The sequence below is a fragment of the Agelaius phoeniceus genome, chromosome 4 (assembly GCF_051311805.1).
Source record: "Agelaius phoeniceus isolate bAgePho1 chromosome 4, bAgePho1.hap1, whole genome shotgun sequence".
Taxonomy (NCBI): Eukaryota; Metazoa; Chordata; class Aves; order Passeriformes; family Icteridae; genus Agelaius; species Agelaius phoeniceus.
Window position 1 is genome coordinate 7,035,862 of NC_135268.1, and position 25,711 is coordinate 7,061,572.

General features: G+C 37.5%; 1 long non-coding RNA gene across 1 annotated transcript in view; it reads left to right on the forward strand.

Moving 5' to 3' along the window:
• LOC143693913 (uncharacterized) overlaps nucleotides 1-25,711 on the forward strand; it is a 68,251-nt gene that overhangs the window by 17,112 nt on the left and 25,428 nt on the right. The window contains exon 3 of the long non-coding RNA XR_013181921.1: nucleotides 17,292-17,413. This is a non-coding gene — a long non-coding RNA (uncharacterized LOC143693913). The remainder of the gene's footprint in view (nucleotides 1-17,291; nucleotides 17,414-25,711) is intronic.

Here is a 25,711-nt window from a genome sequence, read left to right on the forward strand (position 1 = left end):
AGCTCTGCAAATTGCCTGGTTTACTGAGTATGGATGCTCAGACCTGGCAGCTCTGAACATCTGTGATCCAGATGAAATTGATTCACAGTGAGCCTGAACCGTGCTGGTTATGGCTGGGAACAGTGTGTAAATGCACCAGCTTTTCAAAGGTACTGCAGTGTTTGGAATAGACACCAGCTGATCAAAAGTTTCCAGACCCATGGGAGAGCTCTGCCATCTAAATAGCATTTCAGTGCCCAATGGAATTTGTGGCTTTATCCCTGTATTCTAAATAACTATTTCTCCAATTTTCTTACTTTAACACTCTCTCAGCATATATTGAAAGAAAAGTCTCTCAATGCCGTTACTTTCTTTTCTTTTCTTCACTGGTGATTCAGAATACCTGAACAATAATCAAGGTGATTGCATCCAATCCTTATATTTAATAAAAGTTTAAGTTCTGGTAAAGCAGATAGCTGGGAAAGTTTTTTAAATATTAGCTCTCTGCCACTTCTGTCTTCAGTAGAATGGCTTGTCAGTGAACTTCAAAATAAGAAATTCTCTTAAACATCCGGTGTTCTCTTCTTGTCAGAGAAGATCACAAAGTGTGATCTTAAGTCATTGGTTACATCAAACCAGCTCATTATATTCATTGGACAAAGCAATAGCTTATTGTATTTTATTGGTACAAAGTAATTAATGTCAATAATTAATTGCCATGGGTTTACAACAACACCCTTCACCCTGTTTGCATCTGTGACTGTATGTTTGCTGTCCCTCTACCCATCTGTATTTGAGAAATAATTTTCCCTGTTATCTTCCATGCAGTTTTTCCCAATCATCTCTAACAATCCTGCAAGTTCATCTGATGACTCCATTATTAGGGTAGGGATTACACTATTATTAGGCTTGGCATAGCCAATGGTAACTATTAGAATGAAAAGATGTTCTCAGTGTTAAACCAGCAGAAAACTGTGGTGACATCAGGTATATCAGGTTTATACTGTCACCTGGATTTACACTGACATAAAAAACATAAAAAACATAAAACTGACATACACTGACATAAAAAACCTTCTTGTTTTGGATCTAAAATTTGTTAATGTACTGTAAACACAGGATTCCTAAACTATTCTATTGTTTTTTTGTAGACAGTTCTCTCTGTGTATACAATTCACGCATGTTTAGCAATTATGTACTAATTTTTTTAAACATGTTTGTATTAGTGGTCTCAACTTAGGCAAATTACAGGGTTTCACTTTCACAAAAATTATGGAATATTCTTCTGAATTCTGTGGTTTGCTATTATAATGTTTACAAGGTCTATTTTCCTGAATTTATGTCCTAAGTCAGGCATGGGGGCCTACAGAATAAAAGTTAAGTGCAGGTTTCTGCTACCATGCAATTATTTTGCAGGCTAAATGTTGAGGTAATACTTCAAAAGGAAAAAAAGTAGAATCAAAGGAAATACCATAATGATGGAAAAACTGAAGAGAGTGAAATACATTTTGTTTTGTTTTGCCTGATGGTACTACAGACATGCAGCCTTTCATATATTGATTCTACTGTTCTCTGGCTTTGACAAGGGTGTTACTTTTTAGGAGTCTTTAACTTCTCTAATTTCTTTTCTGATAATTATATTAAGATGCCTATGTTGCCTTATTCTCTGAACTAAATAAAAATATTTTTTAATTGATGGAAGGTATACTGGAAAAAATTATTTAAGTCATTATTATCTACTGATAAAAAGCAGGTAAAATACTTAAAACACATGCTTTTTCTAACTAAGATATGCTTTTATATGATATTTTTAAAACTTATTTAAAATATGTTTTGAAACCCGTTTCAAACACAAAACAATTTTTTTCCTTGATGCCTGTTTTGTATTTTTCAAATGTGAATGTTTTTATAGATTGCCACTAAATAGTATTTTCAGAAAAACACACTTTATTCATATTCTTAATGTCTACATTAAAATAATTTAAAGGTCATCCTCAGGATAGTCAGTCTTATTAATTCAATAATAATAAATAACCCAAACTGTTATTCATCAGAAAAATGGATTTAGATATTTGTCTGTATTCACCAATTCTTCTATTCAGTATTCTTATTTATTCAGCTAAAGCATCTGAAGCACAGTATATTAGTATACAGTAAGCAGAACTACTGTTTAACTTTGGTTTTGGTTTTGTTGTTTGTTTTAATATTTTATGCTTGCAGCAGCACCCAACAGACCCAACAAGTGTAAAGCTGATGTAAAATTGTCTTACCTTGTCCTCCCATAGCTTCTTCCTTAGGAAAGAACTGGAGCTCTACAAATTAAGCAACGGAGCAGAAGTCATGGAAAGCAGTTCTTGATTTCTTAGGAGGGTGTGAGTTACGAGTGCTGTGGTAGTATATAAACCTTTACCTTCCTTATAAAGAAGGTTTTTCTCTACCTGAGGAATTTTCAGAAGCTGGGAGTTGATCAGAGAAGTAGCGGGTGGCCCTCTCAGTTCAGTGTCACTGTCAGGGTGGTTTTGGAGCCTTCCTGCTGTGCTGTATGAAAGCTGTGCTCCCCTCTGAAGGTAGGAACTTGTTAACACCTGGCCCTGCTGAATGCTCCCTCACACAGCAAAGGGACAAAGGTTTGTGCACCCCTTCACTGAGGCTGGTGAAAAATCAATTTCCCACTTGTCACACAATGGTCTGTAGCTATGAGATACAGCTGAAAACCCCAGCACAATATCCAAAAGGGGATATTTGTGTCCCCTGGTGCTGTTCTGGTTGTTAGGAACAGATGCCGATGCGTGCCTTGTCCCTTTTCATCCTCAGCTTGTCCTTTATCTTGACTGGTAGGAGGTTCTCAGAGCCAGGAATACATCCCACATCCCTGATTCCCAGAGAGTTCTGCCCAGAGGTATCACACACACTCTGTTGTCACTGTTGAGATGAACACATGATTTACACACACACTTGTGCAGTGACAGCAATGGCTTCTCCTTCGTTACAAGTTGTTCTTAAGTTCTTTACCCTTAACAAAGCATGGTCTTATGTCATTGGTTAAATCAGAGCTCATTATATTCATTGGACGAAGCAATAGCTTCTTGTATTTTATTGGTACAAAGCAATTAATGTCAATAATTAATTGGCATGAGTTTACAACAAATTAAGGCACGTATCCTCTGACTGCAAGTATCCCTTGTGTGTCTGTTTTATCAGGTTCCATGCTAATGGCCCTGCTTTCTTCCTTGCTATGGATAAACTCATATTTTATCAATTTCTGCTTCTGTTAACTCAGTCATTTGACCTGCAGACCAGCTGCTAAGCCCGTCCACAATCTATGAAGCCTCTGCCAAGTGGGACATCCCAGTTTTTCCTGCTTTCACACTCTGCATTGTGCATTGGCCCAGCTCAGGAGGAACTCAGTGGCTCTCAGGGAAGTGAAGAAACACAACCTCCTGTGTCCCTGGTAGAAGCACGGCCATGTCCTTCTGTGGTCCGTACCCTGATGTGCCTAATCCATGGACCAACACCAGAAAATAACATGGACTCTTGCTGCCTTTCCCCATGTTGTTTGTCATTTTCACACACAGGCATGTTATCTGCACACAGATTTGTGCCCAGAAAACAAGGAGAAGCAAGATTATTATATTTATAATAATAACAAATTATATTCAGGCTGAGTATTGTTCTGCTTTGTGTAAAATACTTCTCACATTTGAGGTTGACCCCTAGTATTAATCTAGAGAAGTTTGTTCATATGTTTGTGTGATCTTGTGATCTTTCAAGAACTTCTTGTACATTGCTTTCCCTTTAGATAATAAGAAACATTTGTTCTCTTCTTTTAGTAATGATATAAGAAGAAAATCTTAATATTATATGTTTATCAATTTATGCTAACTCCTGGATTTATTTTAGGCCTAAGCCTACAAAATAAATAATGCAGCAGATGGTGATTTTTTGTTACCTACAGTAGGAGGTAACAGGAGTCAGGCTGAAGAGTGAAGAGGTAGAATAACCTATGAATTGTATCCATCTTCCTTCCTCCTCCTTGACTTTTTTTTTTTTATATGGTCATAGACCTATAAATGTGTAATGGAATACTGCCCTAAGCTATAGCATTTAATACAATATGATTGCATTAAAAACTAAGAAATTTTAAAAAACAAGAGATCTCATGTTGCTGAAAGGTAGATTTTAAAATACAGTGCATATTTTTGTAGTCTGTATTTAAAACAAACTGACTTGTTTATACTATGAGGAATCTGCAGATTAATTGAAGTGAATATTCACTGGAAATATATTAAAATGTCAGTATATTCAGTAATTTATGAACTATATCTTCCTCTAAATTCTAATCAATTATTTTATTATAGAAAACCTACTAAATACAATTTATCAAATGAATACATACTTTTTTCTATTCTTTTTATTCTTTTGTATATGTTGAAAAATGATTATAGTACAGTTAACATTAAAAATATATTAGTAATCACAATGCAGTAAATTATGCAGGTTACAGAATTAGAACTGTTCAGGCAGTGGATTTAAACAAAACTCTTTAAACATGTATTCATTCACCTTTTAAGATTGTATTTAGTCATGGATTATTACTATCTGAAGCTTTCCTGCATTCTGTTCTTGAAGCCTATAATTTCCTGCTGATGAAGTTAGCAATTAAAATAAAATTCTAAGGTGTTCACAGAGACAGACTGAAGAGTCCAGGAGGAAGAGTATTTAGTCTCTAAGAATAAATTGCTTTATTTTTTGAATTTTCTACCAAGTAGCTTGAAGATAGTGAGGTGATTGCATCTATAATTCAGCTCCTGTAATGCAGGAGCTAATGTGAAACTTGTGTGTGTTCTCCCTCTACACAGGGGCTGTAGGATATGGGCTACATGCAAAGGCTGTATCAGAAATGAGCATCTGCTGCTTCATACAGCAAATGAGATTTTTCACAAAGTTTATGAAAAAACAGGCTACAGAACCAAGCCTTGCTCCTCCAGAGTCTTCACTTATTGAATGTAAAAGTGAACAAAACCAGAGGTTTAATTATCACTATCTCATTTTAAATTCAAGCAATATTTTCCTATTTAATCTTTGTCTTTAAAGCTTCTTCACAGCCATGGGACTGGACACCTTGCTGATTCCCATGAGAATCTTGTTTTACTTTTTCATTTTAATGCTCTGATTCTTGGCTACAGTCAGCTTTTCTCCCAGTATGTTCTGACTTGCATCTGATCTGTCCAAGTCCCTATGAATATGTGAAGCAAGTGGAGGTTTACCTCTGCACTGAGAGGAACCAAACTCTCTGTGTGCCAATGCTATGTGTCATTTAGCTCTTATAAATAATCCAGGAGCAGAATTTATTCCTTGTTAAGAAAGGAAAGGTAAAAAACCATGGAATTAATACTTGCCCTGGACTTCAGGTCCGCGTTCTCCTGTATGGCAAACTTAATTGCACCTGCATGACAATTCTAAAATAAGAAAAGAAATACTTTGTTAGCTATGCTGAAACAAGGTTTAGATTTTGGTATATTACCATTTTTCAATGAAATTTATAACTTTAATTATGGAATTCAATTTTACTAAATTTATTAAATTTTACCAATGCATTTTTTTAATGCCTAAACTTTTCACTACTTCATGCTAGCATGCCTGAGGATTATTCAGTGTTGCCTGCTAATTTTAGAAGCTTTTTTATTCTGCTGATACATTTTATCATAATGAGACTGTTCTTTATCTTGAAACCATGTCATTTAGGAAGCATTTTGGTGAGATCATACTTGCTTTCTTTAAAGACTATTTATACAACAGTTGTCTTCAAGCTTCTGCAGCTCTGCTCCTAGAACACACAGCCTCTCTGCTCTACTTTATACTAGTACTGGTAAATTTTTTCCATCTGCTCTTCTTGCACAGCTTGCTTATTCCTTTCTTGTGAGGCATATTTAAAAGCTGCAGGCATTGGAGTGTCATCCCAGGCTGTGCTGGCTGGTGACCTTCTTTCTTGTAAACCTTGAGCTGGCCACATTTGCTTTTGCTTTCTTTTGTTTTGTTTTGTTTATTTTTTCTACTCCGTCCTTGATTCCACCAAGAGCTTCAGGGGTTCCACTCCTTGTTTCTTTTTTAGGCTTTTCCCATTCCTTCTGGTTCTTAACTGTGAGACTCATGACTGAGGCTGACAATAAAAAAAATGTTTAGATGGAGTCCCAGTGAAATGAAGAAATGGAAGGTCATAGACTCGACCAGATCAGCAAAAAGTTTGTAATTCTACCTATTCTAAAAAATAACATGAAGAGAGTTTTCTTTCCGAGAATTTCTTGGTCATTTGAAGTTTCATGTCTGTGTAGAACTTCTAAAAGTTTCTTAGAATTTGTTTTTGAGTTTTAACATCAAGGAAGGAGGAAAAAGTCCTGTGTTTTATAGTTATAATAGAGACCCATTAAAAAATTAAGTGGAATTCAGGAAAAGTGTTGAAAATACTTTAGTTGTGCACTTGTAGAAAATGTTCTGTTTTATATGGTACGCTTACATTTAGAGAGATCTAATAGTAATCCCATGTAAGAATCATTCCTTTGCTTGATTTGTGTAGAAATGCTGAGGATTTTGTGCTGCAAGACTTCCTATACTTGCTAGTTAAAATGTGCCAAAAAGTTGTTTAAAAACTGCAACAAGAGTTTTTAAACAACATACAAAGTAGCATTGTAATTCCTGGTTTGTTTTTTTACTTAGAAACCTCTGAATATCCCACTCTTTTATGATGGAAAATTTACAGCTCTTTAGAATTTATTTATCTGAAAGATGCAACTTTTCCAAAAGTGTCAATTGCCAAATAAGTGGGGTTTTTAAAATTCCATTGATTCTGAGATGAAGATTATTTTCTCTTGCACATGTTAATGTTCTGGAGAAGATTTATACTTGTGGCAAGTGCTGAGATAGCATACTCTGTAATAGGGTTACAAAGCTATTTTCTTATAAGCCAAATGCAATTCTATTCATTTGCAAAAATGAAAGCCATTAAATATTTACAAGCAGAGACAAAATTGAGATTGAAGAACAGCAAGGCAAGTTTTTAAAGGATTTTGGTGGTTGACTCCAATTACAGCTTTTTAATAAAATCATACTTTGTGTTGTCAATATATGTTAATTAATCAGGGTAATTACATTATGAAGATTTACATGCCCTTTTTATTTTGTTTTCAATCGTTTTGGCTCCCTGAAAATAAACTTTTTGTGTGTTTCTGCAAAACAGAGACATGTTAAACCAAAGAAGGTCCTTTTGGATCCATAAGTTGTTCTCCTGACTGCTACCAGACATGCTAGAAAAACAGTCAATTTCATTCACAAACAGATCATTAGGAAGAGCTGCTTTGCCTTACTTCTGGATTTAAGGAATATCCTGTCTTATGTGCTTCTATTATAAGCAACCCTTCTGTGGTTTGTCTGGTGAGTTTAAAAAAAAATCAAGTTACTTTTTTGTGAAAATACCCAAAGATTGAGAAGTGGAGAAATAAACTAACTGAATTGCTTCAACATTGGATTGTTGCTGCTCAGATTGCTGTGTTTGGTTTTTTTTCATCTAAAATGACATGGTTTTCTTCTGTCTAAAAGATTAGGAATAATACCTCAGATTGACAGAATTGCCTGTATTTTACATGTTATTGAAGGAAGTTATTGTTCAAGTAATAGGCAACTTTAAGTACTCTGAATCAAAGGAGTTCCACAAAGAGCTTTGAGAGAAAATGTAGAAAATCATGATTTGTGCAATTAAGAGAAATTTTTGTGAAATGCAGCGAGAAGATAAGCTTTCTTCCTTTAGAATGTTTCAGTACAAAAAGAAATTAGAGTTTTCCTAGAAGCCCCTAAGTACCCCACCCCACCCTTTCCAATATTTATGTGCAGGATGTTTATTATATCCACTATTTCTGGATCCTTTAAGTGTGATGAAACAAGGTAAATTTTGTGGAGAGAAATGAAAGAAGTGAGATACATCCAGATTCTGTCACTTTTATTGGTTTTGAGTGTCATGGGAATGAGGGCAGCAGACCTTAGTGTTATGGTTAATGAAATACATAAAATGAAGTGTTAAAAGGGTCATGCTTTAAAAAATCAACCCCAACCAAACAACAACAAAAAAAGTGTGATTCTCTAGTGCCTTTCATTTTAAGAGCCAAGTGGAAAAAAATAAACTCTTCAAAAGATTCAGGCTGGAGGTGAGAGGGGAAGAAGGGTGTTGGGTGAGCTTTTCAGGTGACTCAGGAGGCAGCAGATGGACAGAAGCACTTTGATATCTGGCCCTGCTCTGGGAATCTCCTGTTTCTAACTCCAGAGGAATGGCTTGGTTTAATGCATGTAAAAAAAATAACAGAGTATGGGTTTAAGTTTCAATTTATTAAAGTGTTCGCAGCATGTTTAAAATTTCTACAGGAGTGTGATAATATTTACTAATATTTTTTGTGTTAAATATTCCACCCTTCATGTTTTTTCTTGTGAGCATATTGAAGTTATTTTCCTTTCATTGCTTCTTTCTTCAACTGAATTAATTAATTGCTATATATTTTTTTATCATCTGAAGTTGGTTGTCTAGTCAAATTTAAGATTCTTAGGGTCTTTGTGGCTTATCAGAGGTATATTACAGTAATGGTAGTTCGGTCTCCATTTTACTGGAAAAATAAATTGTAAATAATTAATACTGAGTATATCTTCAACTCCAGAAAAATGGTAGCATTTTCCAGTACTAGCACCTGCAGATAAAGGAATTTTTATGTGTATAGGATATTGGTTTACACAGAAGCTCGTTACTTTCACAGATGGTTACAATATTGCTGATTTTTTTCTGATAATTATTCATGCATAAATTTGTGAAGCATATGTCAGGGAGGATAGTTGTTTTTTTAGTGTTTGTCCTCCATTGTTAAGGAGAGCAGTGGATATATGCCTATGATAGGGAGGCATTTTGCAGTGGAAAAATTCAATTTGCTTGGTATATACATTATGTGATTTATAACAAGTTTCATGACAAGTATAGCTACTGGCTGAACTGCTGTTCAAAAAAAAAAAATCAGTTCATTAATCAATATTCATTTTTCATACAAAAACATTATTATTTTTAGGCATCTAAAGGCCATGAATACCCAAGAGTCCGCACATTATTAAAACTGTTGAGTGTCACACTCATCCATTTGTTTCAGTTTAAAGGCTGACAAAATTTTTTTCTGGAATAACTGGATCAGAATTCAATGTGCCTGTTTGCAACAACAGAACACCCTAATGATAAAGTGCAAGACTATGTAATAGAAACGAATGAAGTGTAAAATAAAATAATAGAATAACATGACAAGCTAAATGCTTTCTGCAATGCAGCATTCTTGAAAGTGAGTGCATCATAAAAAAAGAAGAAGTTACTTTCATGTTTCCTAATTTCACATAGGAAGTATTTCTGATTTATCATCTACCTCTTTGAACAATATTTTGCTGTTCATCTGGTTTAGCAGATCTCTGGATCTGAAGTTCAGGATTTAGTAGCCATGGTAGCTTCCATGGAATAAATCTTAACTCAAATATGCAGCAGTTCAGGACTAAATATTTTGTGTTCTTTCTTTTAATATATTCACTATATAATTTGCAGTGCATTTGCACAGTTGCAAAAGAGAGGCTTGAAATCACTCTGGAATTTGACAGCTTATTTCAAGTACTCAAAAGTGCAACATGTATTTTCTGCACCATGCCATGTTGAGGCTCCAGCTTAAATCTGCAAAGGTGAGACCCAAAAACCACAACAGGATAAGGAATAACGAAGGAAATGCTGTGTAACTTGGAAAATATCTACAACCCAGTTTTACCTCACTAGTTTTGAGGTCACTATTCTCTCTTTATACCCAATTAAATTGTGGTCAGCCTGCACAATTAGTCTACAATTAAGGAAATGAGGCGATCTTAATAAGTGAACAGACCACTTGCCTTGAAGCTCTTCCACCCTCGTTTGTGGAAGATGACAGTCAGCAGTGGCACTGGGATTGCCTCTTGCAGCTGAAAATTCTGTGCTTCCAAAATTTGTGCAGCTCCACAGCAGGGCAGAGGGAAGCACAGGGGACAGCCATGGGGTGAGGTCTGCCTGTTTTGGCAGCACTGTGCATCTGACTCTCACAGACAGGTCTCAGACCTGCCAAATGTGCAGTCTGAAGGGTGCAGGGGGCAACAAGGAGACTTCACAAGTCCCCCATACTTTATGTTTAAGATTCTCTGTGAATGGGCAATGAGGAATTCTGAAAACGAATTTTTTTTGCCATCCAGAGCAATTTCTTCATCCTTCTTCTCGTCCCTTTGCCCCCTCTGAAATGGCAACCCATTGGTTATGTGGCATTGTGCCTGGGCCTAAAAGAATGGGGATTCCTTCCCTAATAGCCACAGGTGGTCACCCTGTAAGTCAGAGATTTGATTACCCATATCATTGGCTTAGCTTGCATAGCTGCAAATGCTATTAAAAGTAATAAAATTATCCAACCTTTACATCACTGTGCTGTGGGCAAAGGAGATTGTTCTCAGCAATCAGCATTTATGTCCAACCATTTAACACTGGTGAAGCTGTGCTAATGGCTTTCTGTGACATTTTTGAAAGGACAGCCATTAGATCAAATGAGCAGATATGTACCTGGAAAAATGTAACGTTCAAATATTTGGGAAGAAATAGAATTACCAACTTTGTTATCAAATTAAATTAGTAAACAAGGCTGAGCAGGTCTTAGGTGCAGAAACAGATCTCTGGCTCTTTCTTTTCACAGTTCAATAACTCGCTGCTGTGGACTGAAATTGGAGCTGATGATGTGATTGGATTTGCAGAATGATATAGTTTGTGAGGCCTCAGATTAATAGAAGAGTGAAATGAAATTGCAAACAGGTAGACGAAACAGGCAAGAAAGGCAATTCATTCCTTGAATTATGAGAAGTTTGAAAGAAGAAAAGGGTTTTATGGATGATATTATGGACCACTCACATTGCCCCTGGCATATGTGATACTTTGACCAGGGGTGGACATCAGCTCCAGGGACAGGTACAGCAATGCTCCTATCATCTTATTGCCTGGAGCCACACATTACCTGTACCCAGATTTTGCTCACTCTCTTTGAATAAAAACTGCTTTCTGAAATTGTTTTTAATATCCGAAGGACAAAATGTCCAAGCCATGACCTTTTAAGCGATACTTCTCTTCCTCCCTAAACACTGTGTGTTGGGTCAGAATGCTTGTGTGATGCTGGATGTTCATTCTGGCTATTCCATGTTCCCTGAAAAACCTAATATCCAGTGTATGCCTGTCAAATCCTAAATAATTCTTGTATGTTATAGAATAATGTTTTAGATCAATGAAGGTTTGCTCTTTTCTATCAGTGCAGATAATTGAAATATTTAAGAGTACAGGAGTGACATAAATAGTGTTCATTACAGAAAAATCTAATTTTACCTATATGAGGCACTCAGGATTATGGTTTGATTTGGAGTCTCATCCTACTTTTATTCATTTGACTTTAACAGAAATCACCTTCTAGTCATTATTTAATCCTGAACACTGGTAGTACTGCTAAGGTCAGCATGTATTCCATAGAAAGCTAAGTTAATGCTAGAAGTGAAAGTTCTCTGAAATTACTTTTCAAGTGTTAGCGAAATAAGTGAGGAAAATGATTACCACCATATCAATTTGTAACTTTTAAAGCACTTAGAATATGTAAATATAAAGCCATAAAATATGGCTGTTAATACCATGACTTCTAAGTATATATGATAATGTAATTGAAAGGTCAAAGAGAAGACCTCTTCTTGTAAATACTTAAATGAGAAATCTTTGCTCATGAATTATTCTTTTTAGGTGAGCAGGAATGGGCATTTCATTAAGTATTGCTCATGGGAATAAGCACTGCAGGATCAGACCTTCAGTGCTTCAGTGTATTAAGCAGGAACTCTATAATGTCACTCTGATAAATTTTTTAATCAGTTTTTTGTGATGATCTGGTTAGTTCCCAAAGCAACTGGAATAGAAATCAGTCCAATTCCAAAAGGCAGTGTAGATCTGCTTCAATTACTGAGTGCCACACCATTAGTCTTGGTTGTAGGACCAAGTTGAACGCTGCACACTGTGGAAAAGCAGCTGATTCATGATCCATGAGAAATTATTCCACCCCACAGGCTGTTTTAACATGGAACTATGCTAGTGATAAAATATAAATCTGGTGTCTTAGTTGCTGCTTAGATTTCTGTCTATTTTTCTAATGACTCAAGCCTTCCTGTTGGGTATTTCATCCAATTCTAATGTTCTAATGTTGAAATCTTGGCATTAGAATTTGAGCCTTCTGTACACCCAAATGACTGGAAAAGTGTTCTGTCTTCTGCTGTTTTCCATCTGTGAATCTGTCTTGTTCAGCAACTTTGGCCACGTTTGAAGGCAACAGGAGTAAGGAAAATGTGAAGGGTTTGGAGTTTTTTCTCCTGCTGAATCCTTGGGATTAAGAAAAAAAAGCAGAATTCCTTCTTCAGTATTCAGATAGTAGTTTTGTGTTTGCTAAATTCTAATGAAAGGTATAAAAATTCATATATTGCTCCAGCTGTATAATGCAAAAATAATTTGAAGATTTTGCCGGCTTTATCCTGAGGGAAGCTATGAAGCTGGATTTTGCTTTCACTTGTGTAGATAGAATATTACAGAAACTCAGTCTAAATCTCCAATTAAAAAGTGACTGTGAATGGTCAGATTTATATTTCAGATTTTTGGAGCAATTTACCCTGGGTTTCTCAGGAAAAGCAATAATTAACCCTTCTCTCTTCAGTCTGGTCCCATAATCTTTATCTTGTCTGTGTTAAAATATTTGAGGGCTAATTACATAGATCACCTTCAAATGTGTAAAGGCCTGGTTTCAAAGCTGTGAAACAGTGCATGTGGTATTTTCTACTTGGTTAACATCTGTGTATAAATATTTTCAGTTTCAATTACTGTGTTGAAGTTAGCTCTATATTCAGAGGATAACCCTGCATTTCACAACTATTATCAAGTTGTATTTAGACAGTGGAGTCAGAGCATCTGAAACTTTTTTTATGTTTGCATATGAGTTTGCATACTCACATGCAAACAAAATAAACCTTCAGAGAGAACTGGAGATTACAGGAAATGTATCACACTGGCTTGTAGTACATGCATGCTACAGTATGCTGCTTGCAGTGGGAAGATGTACACAGCATGTATTTGGGGATGGGAGAAGAGATTATTCCAGTTCTGGAATTAAGAGATTGTTCCATCACTCTAGATGTGAGAGCAGAAGGACTTAGACTATATCTCAAAAATGTGGAAAATCTAATGGTTTGTTTGGGATGACTTGTTTGGCATCACTTTGTCCATTACCAACTGTAATGGACAGTTCTTGCTCAGAAGAAGTTATTTAATAGAGGCTTGAGGTACTACTTTTCCTTGAAATGGGTACACAGGAGAAATGCAACAGCTTTTTATTTTAACAGGAGGTTAAAAACCAAACTTTACTGGCAAGCTTTAGGAGATCAGAAATTTGGAAGACTTAAGACAAAACCTTAACCATTTCATTGAGCATCAACTTAGCAAATTCTACCCATCCAATTTTAGATTACCATACTTCAAGGAGAAGAAACTAGGAATAGAAAAGAGGAAGGAAGGAAGTGCCAGAAGGAAGGAAGTGGAGGAAGTGGCGGAAGGAAGTGGCAGAAGGAAGTGGCGGAAGGAAGGAAGTGGCGGAAGGAAGGAAGGAAGTGGCGGAAGGAAGTGAAGGAAGGAAGTGGCGGAAGGAAGGAAGTGGCGGAAGGAAGTGGCGGAAGGAAGTGGCGGAAGGAAGTGGCGGAAGGAAGGAAGGAAGGAAGGAAGGAAGTGGCGGAAGGAAGTGGCGGAAGGAAGTGGCGGAAGGAAGTGGCGGAAGTGGCGGAAGGAAGTGGCGGAAGGAAGGAAGTGGCGGAAGGAAGTGGCGGAAGGAAGGAAGGAAGTGGCGGAAGGAAGTGGCGGAAGGAAGGAAGTGGCGGAAGGAAGGAAGGAAGTGGCGGAAGGAAGGAAGGAAGTGGCGGAAGGAAGGAAGGAAGTGGCGGAAGGAAGTGGCGGAAGGAAGTGGCGGAAGGAAGGAAGGAAGTGGCGGAAGGAAGGAAGGAAGTGGCGGAAGGAAGGAAGGAAGTGGCGGAAGGAAGGAAGGAAGCGGCAGAAGGAAGTGGCGGAAGGAAGTGGCAGAAGGAAGGAAGGAAGGAAGGAAGGAAGGAAGGAAGGAAGGAAGGAAGGAAGGAAGGAAGGAAGGAAGGAAGGAAGGAAGGAAGGAAGGCTGGCTGGCTAGAGCTACTGCCTCTTGGATCCTAGCACAGGCTCAACCGCCATAAAATCCCAGAACAGGAGGGATATGACCATGTGTGCCTCAGGGCAATGTTTTTAACCTGCTCTGGCCTCCTGTGGTCACTTCCTCCTCCCAGATGGGTCTTCTGGTCACCCATCTGCTCTGGGGCTGGGCTGGGGCTCCAGGGTGGGCTGTGGGGCACTGCTTCCAGTGTGACAGTGACTGAAAGAGTTCTAGGCCGGACTAGATTTAAAAGGTCCCTAATTTGGGTGTGTATTTCCATTATGGATGAAGAGCAGCATTCTTTCTAGCATAAATATAAGAAAAATTATATTTATAAACCACAACCCTAAGCTTGAAAATTACACGCAGTACCAATTCCTTAATGAACAACATTTAACTTCTTGAGTCTTTTCTTAATTTTGCTGAAAGAATAGATTTCCTTGGTGCCCTTCTCAATAGAATGTATTGAAAGGGTAACACAAGTAGCTTTCTGTGGGAGGCAGCAGCAAAAACCTGTGTGGGGAGAAAGGGAACATTCTCACTTGTTTGGTGTTTTGTTCTTTCACTTTTCCAAATCTATGAAAGTTATCTGTGGGTAATTTTTTTCCCCCAAAGTGCTTGAAAATATTGATTTAAGACATCAAAGGAAGCTCCCTTTTGGTACTAGTATGATTTCAATTCCAGGCTGGTACTCCACACCACCAGAGAGAGACTACTCAGAACAGGGAGATTTTTTGAGTGCTGCAGCTTTTGGGGGTCCAGAAGGAGACCAAGGAGGAATTTTGGAGGAAAACGTAAAAATTAAAAATGGACTGAAGTGGAGTTCAAATGTTCAGGAATCACTGGACACATTCCCAGCAGATCTATGAGGAATCATCTGGGCTGTAGTTGAAACATCAGAATTGATAATGTTTTTTTTATTCTAATTAATGCATTTTAGGAATTGTCTGAAGTGACATGGGAGTAACATTCAAATGCCATATAAGGGGTACATGAAAAATGTTCAGGGAAATTAAAAATATCATGACTTTCTTAAAGTGTTGCTCCCAGTACCTCCTGAAGTTCACAAAGTACTGGCAGAGTACTCTGTCAGAAAAGAGAATCCACAATACAGTATCATTCTATTTAAAACTCTGATGTTTCAGTAAGAATCTGTTTTTGTAAGGGCCCCATACTTCTAAGCTCTTAATGATTATTGAATCATTAGTCGAATGTATCCCCAGGGTCTTGTTGTAGAAAATTACAAATAAAATACCCACTTCCCACAATTTTAATTGTTCAGTGAGTAGTTCCTTACTTTCATAAACTTCTGTAAATTTGCCCTAACTGCACTTGTTATGCATTGTTTCATTGTCAGAAACAATGGTATCAAATCTAAAAGATGTCATGTGGGGGAAAGTAAAGACTATTAATAGTCAATCTGTGGCATTTCACCCAAATTCAGTATTTTTCTAGAGTGATGTTTGATTTTTTTTTTCTGGTCTGTGTTTAAATATTACTGCTTCAAGCACAACTTTCCTTAACTCTTAAAGTGAATCTTAGCTATCTGAAATACTGTAAATTGTTTGAAAGACTGGTTGTTCACACATTGTGTAGGTCTAAGTAATGTGATGCTTCATGCAGGTCTGATGATCAGTTAATTATACTGGCATTTAAGAGGTTATCAGTCTTGAAATTAATTCATTTTAGAGTAATTTCTGGTTCTTGGTGAATATAGGCAAACACTTGGGCATCAAAGTGCAAACTTTGCTTAAAACCATTTGCAAACTTTGCTTAAAACCCCATTTGGGGAGTTGAGTAGTTTGTCTGGCTGTACATGATGTCATCAGAACAGCAAATTTTGTCTCAAATTTTATTTTCAATCTTGTTTTGAAAGGTCTTTAGAATCTTGGGTTTGATCAAAGAAGAAATAAACATTGCTAAATTGAAAAAACTTGATACAAATAATCTGGTAACATGGAGAATGCTGAACTACACTTAAATTTGATGTGCTAATTAACTAGATTTTTTCTACAGGATACAGTGGTCTGCACTTTACCAGTACCCTATACACAACCCCATAGATACATACACTTTAATAATTTCATTTAAAAGGGTGTTATGTGGAGTACTTAGTTTTTAGGAAGTGCCACCATGTTTATGGAATTTTCCAGTGAGCAACAAAGACAAACCAGACTATCAAATGCCCTTTTGTAGGTAGGTAGGTATCAATCAATTTGGAGGAGTAAAAGTAAAAAAAAAATCATTGTTAAAACAAAAGCATTATGATCTGCCGTACTGTTCTTGATGGTCACCCTTCAGGAAAACTCCAGTAAAAAGTAGTTGTGATTTGTGCATGTCTATCTCCTTCAGAAATACTAAAAGGTTTTGTCTTCAAATCCAAGAATTGCCCACAAACCTAGAAAAGGATCAGGACAATACAGAGAGGAAAAAAAGAAGACACAAATGAAAAAATGGCCCAAACTAGGTCTTCATAACTTTGAGTTGTGCTTTTCTAGCCATTCCTGGCTTTCCTTTGGGAGTAAAAACTTGCATGTAAAAGGTCAAGTTTTTCATCAGTTGAGATCAATGGTAGGCTGTCCACTTACTCCAGCAAACAGTGAATCATGTCACAGATTTCCACAACTGATAAGGGTGCAAAAATAGGTTTGCTCTCTCAGACTGCAGGAAATAGGAAATACCTTGGTCAAAGCATCACCCTCTCAAAAAAAAAAAAAAAAAAAAAAAAAAAAGTAGAAAAGCAGACCAGAAAAGATGATTTTTTTGGGAAATAGTTACTATTTATCTATTTATCTTGGAGCAGAGATGAAGGAACCTGAAGTTAATTGTGGTAGGTCAGTACCAGCTGTGACATGATGTCATGAGTGGCACAATCTGTGCTCTACATGTGAGGAGCACGTTCCTCACAAGGCAGCCTGTTCATTGTGCTGCTGCTGCTGCTAATGAACCCAGGAGTGCTCTGTGACAGCAGAATTATGCCACAATTCTCTTTCTTTCTGCTTGCAGGAGAGAGGATAGCATTTCACACCAGGATTCATTTCAATCCTTAGCCTGGGATGATGTGAAGAACTGAAGGGATGTGCAGAACAGTTCTGAGGCAGGAAAACATCTAGCCCAATTTAAAGCAGGTATGTGTACATGCACAGACTTCCACCACACACTGGCATCTATATTCTTTAATATCGAGATTTATTTTCAACTCATAAATTTGGCCTACAGCCTAGCCACAGTCAATATTCACATCTTGAATCAAGAATTTGTGATGGCCAAAAAATAAACTTACTTTATTTCTTAAAATTTTACTTCTAGTCAGGGCTGTATATGAAAATAACATTGAAAGCTGTAATTTCCGTTTAAAGTGCATCTGATACAGGACTACACATATGCCAAGCAACCAAATCATAATTTTATTCTTATGTTGATGTATTTAACTTTTGCCTGTGATGAGTCTGTGGATATTGTGGGAAGGACCCCTTCACAGGCAGTAAAGTGTGTGGTTTCAATTTTTGTTTTGGTTTTGTGGTTTTCTTAGCCTAGAAAGAATTCAGGATGAAAATACACAGTTCCTTTTCATAAATGCAAAAACATAACAATTACATAGCCAATTATTTAGTAAAGATTAGGCTTTAAAAAAAATCTTTTGTCATATAGTTTGTCAAAGGAGCTGTAAGATGAAATATGATCAAGAGCATTCATAATTTGAAACCTACTGAATGTTGAATGCTTTGATTTATAATTGATGCTTTAGATACATTATAAGTGTGAAAACTTCAGATAACTATGGTAGTTTACACACAGACATAAAGGATGGTGCACTAAAAGCTCTATTTTAATGGACCTGATCCTGTCAAAATATCATCAAGAAAGAAATAATGCTGCTAAATACTGAATTCTATTTCACTCTACTGATGAAATACTCTGAGAAGAACAGAGCATCTTCACAAAGAGGCAGCTTCACATTTTTTTCCTAAGGAAGACTAGTTGTGTTTCATAATTAAACAATCAATACGATGCCTTAGAGGTCTGTGATAAAGTAGATTCCATTTTATAACTCAAGATACCCCTGCCAACTTGCTGACAATAACTCTTTAATGGGCATATGACAGAGAAATTTGGGGGTGAGTACAGTAAGAGTTTTGGTGTTTGTGCCAGTATTTCACTTTTTCTTGTATTTAGGCCATTAAAGCTGAAATATGCCTATCCTCAAATGGAACATGAGCAGCTCTGTCAGAGAGGCAGGTTAATAACTGAGAACAAACGGTACCAAGAGAGGATTGAGACTTTGATGAAATGGGGAAATGGGAGCACTGGTGCACCTATCAGGGGTCAGCTGGGAAGGAAAACCTCCCAGTAGCAAGGCATTGAAAAGATCTGAGGAGCTGTGCATCAAAATGCAGCAGATTCATCTGCACAATGTGTGTTCCAGAGAGAGAACTGCAGGCAGAACTAAAGCAGTTCAAGAGGCCAGCCTGGTCCTCACTGCTGAAAACTCCAAATCCAGTGCAGAGCACTAATTAGTAGTAGGCCTGGCATGGCATTCTGCAGTCTGTGTTTTTGAAGGTTTCCTCAAAACTTGTTATATTCAAAGGAGGGAAAAGCTTCAATAAAAAAATTAAAAAAAGCAAAAAATCTCCTTTTGATTTTTAGCTTAGTTTAAAACTCAGCCTTTTATAATGTTACTGAAAATGAAGAGCAGATTTCTAATAAAAGAGCTAATTTGTCTTAAAATTCTGGTGTCAGCAGAACACTTCATCCTCACAGACAGAAATGAATTAGTAGTTTGCAGATATTTATTCTAAGTTTCCAATAAATACTTGGCAAAAGTTCAATAATGTTCATTAAATACATAAATGGAAAAATTAAAAATAAAGATTTTTCCCTTGTGATTTATTATATAGTGTTTTTGAAAAGCAAAGTTGAAGAAAGAAGTCACTATCTGGCAGAAAAAGTACTACAGAAACGTTAATTAAATTGTATAGTCATAAGCAAGCCAGTGAGCAAGAAAAAAGCTCCCTGCTTAGAACTAGGAGCCATATTTATTCTGGCTGGATGCTTAAGGATGTGAAAAGATTCTTTTAGATATTAAAGCGAAATTTAAATAAAGCACACTTGTAAGAGCCTAAATGAGAGATGAAGGACTCCAGGGGCTCTCCAAAATGCAGTTTATTCCATCCAAGATGTTACAGCACCCCAGGGTTGTGGGTGACAGCGCCTGTGTCCACAGCTGTCAGCTCCAGCTGCAGGCAGGCCTGGAGACCCTTTGGTTATGGTTACTGTGCATTATATACTTTTCTTTTGGTTACAGTGCATTATAAACTTTTCTTTGCTGAGCATCTTAATACAGTAGAACCAATCTATACCTTAACTATTATCTATAGCCTATCATAACTACTGTAATTACCATATTCATGTTACTGTTCTCCAATCACTACAAGTTAGTACATTACAGTTTAAGCTAGAAGTTGTTTTTCAGGTTTCTGGCAGTGGAAAATTCTGGGACCTTTTTACTACTTGCACCATTTGCTGCCTTGTTTGCCTGTGCTATCTTTGTGCTTGGTAAAAACATCTTCTTGTTTGAGGTGGGTTTATCCTTTGCTCTAAGTCATAAAAACCCCTTCTAACTAACACACCCTTTGCCTCCTTGGTTAGCCAGCAAGACTGGCTCAGCAATTGTTCTATATCAAAACTTGCTTTCATTTCTATTACTTCTTCAGACTCTACATTTAAAAATCTTTCTGCTAAGCACACATATCTGTGAGACTTTGCCAAACTTTCATCCTTCCCAGCACACACAGAGCTGTATTGCTGGGCTCTTTTCTTTTAGAGTTGACCAAATGAGGAAAACCAATTAGGAGGTCTTTCATAATTATGAAGCTGGAAACAAGCATAGGGAGGATTTTACAGACACATCTGTGGCACAATTACATTCTGGAGTGATTTCAGAAAAGGTGGGGTGGTGCACAGGGAGCTGTTGTCACTGTGACTTGTAGGAGCAGATTGGGAAACTCCTTGGACTGAGCTGGAGGTGCTTCAAATTCATGAGGCTTCTGAACTCTCAGCTGGGGTTAAAGCCAAAACCTTTTGCTTTTTTGCATGCCTGTTTCATTTTGCTCCACGTAACCCTGCATATTGGATGGTTTCTTCTGTGAGTCTAACACCTTGAATATTGAGCGGGCATATGAAAATTTTAGGTTTGTCTTCAAAAATGCAAAGCCCTACCCACACAAAATCCCTCTACCCAAACCACACATGAAGCAAACACAAAACCAAGGAAAAAAAAAAAAACCAGACCAAAACTTTGATTTCTGTAGCTCATGGCTGTGACGGTGTTCACAGGTGTTATTGGATGAGGGAAGAGATGAGGATCTGACTCCATGTTTCAGAAGGCTTGATTTATTATTTTATCATATATATTACATTAAAGCTATACTAAAAGAATAGAAGAAAGGATTTCATCAGAAGGCCAGCTAAGAATAGAATAAAAAAAGAATGATAACAAAGGTTTGTGGCTCAGCTCTCTGTCCGAGCCATCTGGGCTGTGATTGGCCATTAATTACAAACATCCAACATGGGCCAATCACAGACCCACCTGTTGCATTCCACAGCAGCAGATAATCAATGTTTACATTTTGTTCCTGAGGCCTCTCAGCTTCTCAGGAGGAAAAAATCCTAAGGAAAGGATTTTTCATAAAAGATGTCTGTGACACATGATAAAATTACAAATCTCTTTTGAAAGTCCACTCCTATCAGTGTAATGAGAGTCTATTTTTCAATACAACTGCAACACCCCTCAGCCCCAATTTGCTTAATTTAATGCAGCTTTTAAGTAGCACTGAGCTTTACTTTAGGGAAAAAAACATAAAAGCAAACCAACCCCTCTCTTTATACTATACTTTAAAATGGTTATTTACTTTAAACTTTTATATTAAAAGCACTCCTCAGAAGAGTAGTCATCTGTTTCTGGACACCTGGTTAACATTAAGAAGATTCTACCAGAATTTTGTTTGGGATTGCAGAGCTTACTCTGAGAATTTAATCAAACATTTGGCCAGCCTTACATGGGTAGTTCAGCAAGGCACACGAATGTTCCTCAGCAGGATTACGGCAGCTCTCTCTAAGAAGGTACACAGCTTTCTTTTTTACATCACAGGGTTTTGTAGCACTTTTTTAATAATAAACATTCCTCTTCTCTGAAGGTGTTGCTTTGTTCAGCTTGAGCTTTCAGATCAGCATCATTTCCTGGCAGTGATTGCCAGTGCTGTGGTTTTAATAAAAACAGTATCAGAGGATCGTGTTTCTGAAGCATATTTTGTAAAGTGAAATTATATAGGCATATTCTGCACAGGCTCTTGTTTTCTAAAACTTGACATTTGTAGAAGTTATTTGAATAGTTTGAAGGAGCTTACTGATCCATTCACAAGGACTTCTTGTCTCATCTAATGTGAGGGATATGCTTGACAAATCTGATGGGAAATAAAGAACTAGTAGGTTTTTGTTGGGGTTTTTTTTCTTTATTTTTTTGGTTTTATTTTGGTTTTTCCTGTGATGAACTGAGGGACTGAGTAGCATTGTTCTCGCTCATTTTTGAACACCTGTTAGATAAGGAATGAAAGGGGTAACAATTTTCTTTTACTTGATTTTGCAAAACAACGTCAAATTTTTACACATAGAATTAATGGCAATATCGGCCACAATACTCCCAAAATTGCAGCCATGGACAAAGCTGGGAATTGGTGACAGAATATGCAGTGGCAGACTTCTCTTATGGTAGTGATTTCTTGCAAAATGAAGATTTGGGGGATATTTTGTTTGGCAGAACAAATTTGGTTTGTTTGTTTGCTTGGGGAGAGGTTTTATTTGTTTGTTTGTTTGTTTTTTGGGGTTTTGTTATTTGGCTGTTTTTTTCTTGCTTTTTTGTTTGTTTTCTTGGGGGTTGTTTGTTTGTTCGTTTGTTTTATTTGGGATTTTTTGTTTATTTGGGATTTTTTGTAAATAAGAAAAAAATTAGCTGCCTAACAACTTCCAAATAATTTTAATGCAGGTGGTGGGAAATGTTTAATTAACTGGCACATGCATTTTGTGTGGTTGCTAGAGCTTGTTTTCTCCTTTCTCCCTATCACCCAGGTACACATTGCAGAATGTTCTGTATAAATAACAAATAACAATTTTCAGTGAGGGATGGGGAGGAAGAAAGGAGAGAGAGGACCACATGTTTTGTAGGCATTCTGAATGTCTTGTAAAGTTGTCTGGTTTGGATTGAACTGTATTATTGCTGTGAAAATGGAAGGACACAAGGCCATAGGTGCAGAGCTGAATTGCGTGCAAGTGAAGAGATGTAGATGCATCCAACACCCTGACATAAAGCTGACACTTTATTCTTTATAAATACAAAGCAAAGTAGAGCTGATCAAGTATCACAAGTGACTCATAAAATGAAGTAAGAGCATAAAGGCATTTAAAAACATCTGTAGAAGTCTTTGGAAATTTTCTGTGAAATTTCACTCTACTTGGTTTTGATTTTTTTGCAATTTTATTTGTTTCTGTAAAGAGAATAAAATTATATGTGCTTTCAACCATCTCAATTTAAATAAAGAGGTAAAATCCAGACTAGAGCTGATTTTGGTGTGGATAGTCATATTTAAAATATACACAGCCAAGGTAAACTCACTGTTGTTTAGTTTCATTTTGTAGTGTAGCTTTATTGTTTCACTGTGTTACTTAAACTGTTCTTGCTTTCCTAAACTGGCATCATTCCTCCAAACTTGCTTTAGGCTTGGCTGTTTCTGATTATTCCTACCTTCCTCAAATATTCTCCATTTTTAAGAGATGCCACTAATGTTTGTTCCTTTACTTTCCAGGGAGTTGAAGGTATTTTCAGAAATTGTCTAGATAAAACCTAAATGTCAGCTTCTCTATGGCAGTTAAGTACCAAGTTCAGTGGGAGTTAAGTGACTTATAGAAGACAGAAATACCTTTGGAAATAGGGGCTTAAGTGCCTTTTCCTATCTCAAGATAGAAAAAGAGACAAAGGCTTCTATTATTTGTGCTTCATAAGCACAGATGCACTTTGAGTATAGTAATTGCAAGTCTACAGAGCCTGTCAGAATTTTGTTTGCATTTGTAGCACAAACCCCAAATATATCTCTTTCACAAATAATCATAGGCAATAAACCCCTGAATCATGTGCATTCCAGGTGATTTCTGTTGGGATTGTGAGCTTGTGCTCGTGGGTGTAAATGTGGCTGGGGGCAGAAGGAATCCTTTCCTCTTCCTACTCAACATTGGGTATTTGTGATAGAGCAGATCTTCAGGGCAATTGTAGGGTAACCACAGCAAGGAAGGCTTGGGCCAGCATGTAGCCATTTGCCTTTTTTCTTCCTCTAGCACCTTTTTGGAGGCCTTGTACTCTCTGTAGCAAAACAAAAAAAACAAACCACAGATCCTTTATTTGTAGTGAAAGCTCTTCTGGCTCAAGTCAACCCCAGGTTGTCACAGTGCCTTAACCCAGCAGCACCTTGATCCCAGGTATGATGTTAAGCTTTCTCTCCTGAAAAAAAAATTGCAGAGGTCTGATGTGGCACAAACCTGCACTGTTTGTACTTGGAGAGCCCTTGCAGTTGCAGAACAAATGGCAGAAATAGCACTGAGCATTGCTGGAGGCTGTCCTGCAGATTCCAGCAACACAGCATTTGGCTTTGACACCATTCCTCTCTAAATGGATGAAGTGACAACAAACATCTTCAAAGCAGTTTGCTTTAAGTTCACTCCTTTCTGGTGAGTTTTAGGAGAGTGCCAAGAGGGGATATAGCTATCCACCTCTTGGGATTAATATGTTATATCACATCTGTCTGCCTAATGCAGAGGAATCTCTGGTAATGTAAAGTGCCTGACACTTCAAAGGCAGCCAGAAATCACCCGTCGAGATATTTATAGAGTCCTTCTATAGGGAAATGTCTTAATGTCTCCAGATCAGTAACTGCCTTAGATCTGAAGCAGGACAAGTAATTCTGTTTTTATTATCCATTCCAGTGCCTCATTAGTATTTTTCTTTTTTTTTTTTTTTTTTCTCTGATTGGTCACATGAAATGTGCAGGAAGGCACTACTTGTAGGTAGTTGACTCAGTGCCACATGTCAGAGAAAAGTGTAAGAGAAGGAGAGAGACAAGCAGGGGGGAGAGGAAAGCATGTCCCCCACAGGGCAGGAGCAGGATGTCTCTGCCTGGCCTCAGCACAGAGCTCCTTGAAGCTCAGTTTTGTCACTGAGCAGTGCCTGAGTGCAATCAGGGATTCTGGCATGCTGCTTTTCCAAACATATCCAGGTGGGAACAGAGTCATGCACTGCCAGGCAGGGTTGAGTGATTGACATATTCAAAGCCCGGAGTACTCTGCTCCATGCTGGGGGAATGTTTTGGAAGTAGGAGCCATTCACAGGGTTCTATCTTGTCAAACTGCTTCAGAGAACAGGGAGACTGTGTAAAGACAAAACTGGGGGTTTGACTCTGGAATGGTCTATGCAGCACAAGGTGTGCTGGTATCAGATGGGACTCCCTTTTTCTCAGTAGAGAGGGGAGACTTTGCTCAGGAACTAGTGGGTCTCACTGGTGTGGGAATCCACAAAATCAGAGGGTTTTGGGAAAGCTGCAAAAGGCAGGCCTCAGAGACAGCAGAACTGTGATTAGAGCTAAGCAGCAGCCATGAGATTGGTCAGCAGAAAAATTCTTTAAAAAGTAGAAAAGCAAGGACAAATAGAACAATGGTCTGTGTATTAACACTTGTCTAGAATAACTCTCTAAGCTACAGAAAAGTACATCTAGCCAGATATTAGGAAGGTTGAAGCTTAATAATGGAGCTCTGTGCATTGTGTTTTCAGGCTTACAAGCAGGTATTGTATTTGAAATAAGCAAGCATTGTTTAACCAAAGGTACCTGTGCTTATGGTGATTGGATAGAACTACTGTCAATGTGCTTTTGCTTTGTGTGATTGGTCAAAAAACTTATAAAGAAAGTTGTAACATTAAGTTCTGTGTCTGCTGCCTGGGATGTGAGCTGGTGGCATCTTCCCATTGCCATAACCATGTAATGAGACTGATGCTGAAAAATCAAACAGCTCAAGGCACGTTCCACAGCAGTCCTGTCCCATTTGTGATTTGTACAGAGACCCCGGCCGGTGTCAACTGGCACAGCTTTAAACTGGATGTGAAGAGGAAGCAGGACAGCATCAGGCTTGTCCCTGGCAAGCTGTACAATGAGAGTGTCTTGGTTTAAGACAATTTATGGGGCAGACACTGCAGTGTGAGTTACCTCCTCTTTTAGCTTTAACCACTAGCCTTCACCAATAAAGAGAGATGTATGTGAGAAGATATAAGTAAAAAAAAAAAAGTACTAAAAACACCCAAAACAACCAGCAACCTTGTGGTCCTATGGAGA